General features: G+C 37.5%; 1 protein-coding gene across 1 annotated transcript in view; it reads left to right on the top strand.

Annotated features, from left to right (window-relative positions):
- Window positions 1–200: 200 nt before the first annotated feature.
- LOC150076167 (uncharacterized) overlaps window positions 201–6,000 on the top strand; it is a 202,347-nt gene continuing 196,547 nt past the window's right edge. The window contains exon 1 of the mRNA XM_090387505.1: window positions 201–261. The gene's annotated coding sequence lies outside the window, so the exon portion shown is untranslated. The remainder of the gene's footprint in view (window positions 262–6,000) is intronic.

Below are 6,000 nucleotides of genomic sequence, written 5' to 3'. Positions count from 1 at the left end.
CTATGTATCAAACTATTTCATGCTCATGTTTGTTACTACGCTGTAGTGGATATGTTATTAAAATGAAATTTAATTTTAAAATTACAAATAATCCAATATTGAAAAACTGCACAACGAGGCTATTCTGGGCTATTCGTTCCCATTCAGATATTTATTTTTTACGTATAATTTTCTATTTAAAAAAAAACAAAAACCCAGCTGCTTGACATCCACGTGGTAAGTTCAGAGGTGTCAGCGAATCATAGCGTGTTGACAGTGGAGGTTAGTTGGTATTAAAATTTTTAGTAGCAAAGACAATTGAAATGAAATTTTTTTTTCTTGTACTTCATTACATTCCAGAGCACATGTTTCATATATTTGTGAGATATAAAGTTTGTGCACCGAAGTCTAACGGTTATGAAAAATTAAAAAGTGATCATTTGATTTCATGAGTGAGTAACAATACCCAATATGTCATTTTTGAGTGATAAAGTTGGGACTTGTATGTTAGATGTATATTGTCATATTTCAGGAAAACATACGTCTTCATATTGATTGATACGTATAAGCATGCTTGGTTGTTTAACAGGGAGAGTAACGCAAAATATTCAGCATTATTTCATGTGATCTTATTTTTAATTGGTGAATAATGCACACATATGACGCACTACAATCTGTGGCCAAAAACCACACTGTGCTACACCACCTGCTTGTGTACAGACTTGTGTAGTCGTTGCCGAAACGTATGGGAAAGCAAGGGAGATTCGATCAAACGATCGAGAAGAGGTAGCAACATGAAAATTGTTTTATTTAAATAATTCGTAAATATAACATGTAAGAACATGCTGTTTGAGTATTCTTTGGGGAGAATAATTATTATAATTAACCGGTTGTTTTGTTTGGACCTTACATTTGCACAGACTGCACTTATCACCCTCTCATTAAAAAAAATAAAAAATGTCCTCTGGATCCAGAGGATAAATCAGTAGGAAAAGATGGGATTAGTGAGGCTGCTTACTTCTCACTTAACACCTCTCCTGAGTATGACTGTAAATGCAGAAGCATAAATCAGTAATTGGTAATATTTCATTTATTTCACTGGCTTTCCAAACGATTTTGGCTTGAGTAAAAGTTGAAGAGCAAAAGGCAGTTTTTTTTTTTTTTTTAATTTGAAACATTTAATTCCATATATTTTCCCAACTTGGGGTCCTCTACAACCAAAAATTTATTAATGATTAATTACATAGTTAAACATATGTACATAATTTAAAATAGTTACATTTTACAGAGGAACAGATGCTGTTTAGAGCACAAGTAACTGTAAAGGAAGAATTAATATGTGATATGGTTGAAGGTGCCTATTGATCAGAAGTTGGGTTCTCTGAGCCACTAGGTAGAGAAAGACATAATTCCATTTATTCGAATAAATTTCTATACATATATGTATAAAAATTTTGTGATATGTTGGTTGGTATACTCCAGATTATGGGTGCACCTCTGGTGACTGGTTTCTTTTGCTTGAATCTGTCACAAATTACAGGCATAAACTAACCTAACCTTTTTTCACTAGCCAAAAATGAAAGTGTATTAAAAAACCCACACTTCTTTTGCTTGAATCTGTTCCGAATTTGGCCATGCCCTCAAAGTGGTGACAAGATATACCCATAATCCACAGTTCAGCCCTTGGTTGAAATGATCATAATTTATTGTATTATCTATCAACCAATTGATAAATAAGTATAAAATAACTTCCTATTATGAATTTATATTAAAAAATTTGTATTACGAATATAAACAAATATCCACTTATAAAATAAGTGAATATTTATTTCCTCAAAGGAATAGAAAATATTGCAAAATTTGTTTAGGATAAATTATCCATAGCCTCAGTTCAACTGTTTGATTTTGCTGCATTCATTTTCTATTATTAAGGTTTTTTATTAAATTAAAATTCTCTGGATCAATATTAAAATATTCTGTTTTTATTAAATTTTCAATTCTAATAAATTCAAAGACTGTATTTTATAAACATGATCCTTCAAGAAGCCGCATGGCTAAAAGTCAGTGATTTAAATCTGGGCTTATAGGTACCATTTAATATCAAAATTTTGGCCAACGAAAGTATTGCCACATGTATTTTTGAAAAGATTAGGTTTAAGTTCTCCCTCGATTAAGAGCTACCCTTGCAGCCTTTTTGCACTGCTCAGACAACTTCATATGTGACTGCGCAATTACCCCTTGGTACCTTTCATTCTCCACTACCCTGAGTGTAGTACAACCCAGTTGATACATTACTCTGGGGTTACTGCTAGCCATATACAGTACTTAACATTTATCAATGTTAAACTTCACTCGCCACCTCTCAGCCCATCTGCCCAACTTTACAAGATCCTATTGCAGTAGCATATTATCATTACTGTCATCAACAACCCTGCTAACCTTCATATTGTCTGCAAACTTAGACATTAACCCTGATATACCCTCATCAATATCATTGATAAATAAAAAAAACAACAATGGGCCCAACACCAAACCCTGGGGAACTCCACTAATAACATTACTTCATGAAGAGCAGTGTCCATTGATAACCACTCCGTCTTCTCCCACTCAACCGCCCTTTTATGCATTGTAACAACTTGCCCTTAAGGCCATACTGCTCCAATTTTTACAGTAGTCTTCCATGCAGTACAAGTAAACACATGGGTTGTGTTAGGGTAGCTAAGAATAGAAACAGGTGCATGTATACTTGCATGTACACCAATGCTAGGAGTTTAGTAAATAAATTTGATGAATTTGATGTATTGCTCAAAACATCAAAGGCAGATATTGTTGGGATATCAGAGATGTGGTGTCACACAGATATAAGGAATTCAGAACTGGAATTTGGGGACTACAAAATCTACAGAAAGGATAGGAAGGGAGGAGGGGTTATGCTATTAGTAAAGAAACACATAAAATCCAAGGAAGTGAAGGCAGTCGACATCGCTGGACAGTGCAGTATCGAGTCAGTTTGGTGTGACATAAGCACTGAGAGATCAAAATTGAGAGTAGGAGTGTGCTATAGGCCTAATGACTCTGATGAGTATAATAAGAAACTGTACAGGGAAATAGAGTGGGCCAGTAAATCAGAGAGTCTTATAATGGGGGATTTTAATTTCCCAGATATTGACTGGAATTTGGGGGCTAGTCACTCACACACTAGCAAGGCTTTGTACTCGTTCCCAAATTCCAGTTCTGCATTCCTTATATTGGATGATTGCTTTCTACATCAGCATGTTCGGGAGTAAACTAGAGGGAGTAATACTCTTGATTTGATTATCCATAGTGATTCTTCATGCATTAAGAATCTGCAGATAAATGAACCACTAGGTGGCATTGATCACAGTGTACTGAAGTGGGATTTACTCAAAGAGGTAACTACCATTAGAGGTAAAGGGAAGGGTTATTGCTTTTGTAAAGGAGACTACGATGGACTGAGACAGTATTTAAATTCTATACAGTGGGACCAACTGATGATGTTATCAACAGCAAATTCAAAATGGGAAGCATTCAAAGAACTTATCTTGGAAGCTATTAGGATTTACATACCAACTGAGAAATATTGTTCAAGGTTTAGGCCTAAGTAGATGTCAGATGAACTAATGAGACACTTTTTTTTTTTTTTTTTGATTTGGTAGTTGTTGGCGCATCGGCTTCTGTGGCCATATTGCACCTCCCAAGGTTTTTGCAGTACTTTGATCCAAGCCCGAGGCGGGAATCGAACCCGCGACCTTTGGGTTGCCGGGCAGTTACTTTACCCACTCGGCTAGCCCGGTCGGCCAATGAGACACATGGCACAGAAGAAAAATGCATGGGATACATATAAATTAACATGTGACACAGAAGCCTATGATAGATATAAGTTGATCTGTAACCAAGTTACAAAGGAGGTTAGGCAGGCGAAGGCAGATTATGAGAAATCTTTGGCAAGGGATGCAAAGAAAAACAGCAAAGAGTTCTTTACTTATGTAAACTCTAGAAGGAAGAGGATGAATCAGATTGGTCCACTTGATATCGATGGGTCAACTGTTGATGATCCTGACCAGGTAGCTAACAAACTAAATGAATATTTTGCATCGACATTCACACATGTGGAGTTATTCAGCTAGGGGAATGCCAGAGATGTATTCAGCTCTGGCAGTAAGCTAGAGAATCTTGTAATAACTGAGAGTAAAGTGGAGGAGAAATTTTTGAAGATAAACACAAGAAAGGCACATGGGGTGGATGGGATCTATCCAGTTATATTAAAGGAGGCAGCAAAGGAAGTAAGAAAACCCTTAGCCATAATTATGAGAGCTTCCTTGGACTTAGGGAAGGTACCCACAGACCGGAGATGTGCAAATGTGACCCCAATTCACAAAGTAGGATCAAAGGCTGACACAAGTAATTATAGACCTGTGAGTTTAACTTCTGTTCCAGGAAAATTAATGGAGGCACTGGTTAAAGAAGCACTGCAGAATGATCTAGACAAGACTTCAGTTATAGCTCGGACACAGCATGGCTTTGTTAAGGGGAAGTCTTGCCCGACCAATTTAATTGGATACTATGATGCAGTCACAAAAGAACTGGATGCAGAAAATAACTTTTATATTATATACTTGGATCTTAGAAAGGCTTTTGATACTGTTTCACATGGAAGACTGCTGCACAAATTGGAGCAGTGTGGCATTGGAGGCAAATTGCTGCTATGGATAAAGGGGTGGTAGAGGGAGAGAAGACTGAGAGTGGTAATCAATGGACACTGCTCATCGTGGACTAATGTTATTAGTGGAGTCCCTCAGGGTTCAGTGTTGGATCCATTATGGTTTTCTGTATTTATAAATGATATTGATGATGGTATATCAAGCTTAATGTCCAAGTTTGCAGACGATACGAAGGTTGGCAGGGTTGTCAAGGACACTACTGACACTATGCTGCTGCAACAGGATCTGGAAAGGTTGAGCAGATGGGCTGAGAGGTGGCAAATGAAGTTTAACATTGACAAATGTAAAGTACTACATATGGGAAACAGCAACCCCAGAGCAATGTATCAACTCTGTGGTACTACAGTGACAGTGGTAGAGATTGAAAGGGACCTGGGGGTGGTTGTGCAGGCTGAAGATGAAGTTCTCTGAGCAGTGCAGATGGGCTGCAAGAGTAGCTCATGGTGTATCGTCAATGATATATAGGTATTTTTCTAGCAGGGATAAGGAGGTGATTATTCCCTTGTATAAGGCAACGATCAGGCCACACGTAGAGTACTGTCTACATGTCTGGAGGCCTCATTTCAAGAAGGATGTAGAGCTGCTGGAATGAGTACAGAGAAGGGCAGCAAGATTAGTGAATTGAACAAAGGGGTGCTCTTACGATGAAAGGCTTAAATTTTGCAAATTACAGTGTCTGGAGACTAGGCACCAGCGAGGTGATCTGATAGAGGTGTATAAAGTCTTGAATGGTTTGAGCATGCTCAATACTGATGGTACTCTTCTTCTTGCTCAGAATAATCACCTGAGAGGGCATAAATTCAAATTGAGGAAAGACAGATGTAGGATAGATGTGCGTAAATTTGCCTTTAGCCAGTGGGTGGTTGGTTGGTGGAACAGACTTCCATCTCTTGTTGTGGAAGTTGATAGCCTAAATAAGTTTAAGGCTCAGCTGGACAGGTATTTCGAATGAACAGAGGGGTGAAGTGGAAGTGGTTTTTTTTTTTTTTTTTTTGGCTGATGCTGCATAAGCTTGCTTTCTTGCATCAAATGCCTCTACTAATGCTAATGTGCCACACTATCAAAAGTTTTCCTAAAATCCAACTATATGATATCAAAATTATTCTTTGCATCCAATTCCTTTGTGATCACATCATAAGGTGCCGTCCTTATGTTTAACTTCGACAATTTCTCCTCCACTTTGCTCTCAGTTTTTACAAAATCACTTAGCTCCCTGTTAGTTTGATAAACGTTTAGCATTCCCCTGCTTGAATAACTCCTCACGTGTGAATGTCGATGC

Source organism: Mastigoproctus giganteus, chromosome 13 (assembly GCF_048544385.1).
Source record: "Mastigoproctus giganteus isolate SK-2022 chromosome 13, ASM4854438v1, whole genome shotgun sequence".
In the NCBI taxonomy this organism is placed as follows: Eukaryota; Metazoa; Arthropoda; class Arachnida; order Uropygi; family Thelyphonidae; genus Mastigoproctus; species Mastigoproctus giganteus.
This window is presented reverse-complemented; position numbering and strand designations above follow the sequence as displayed.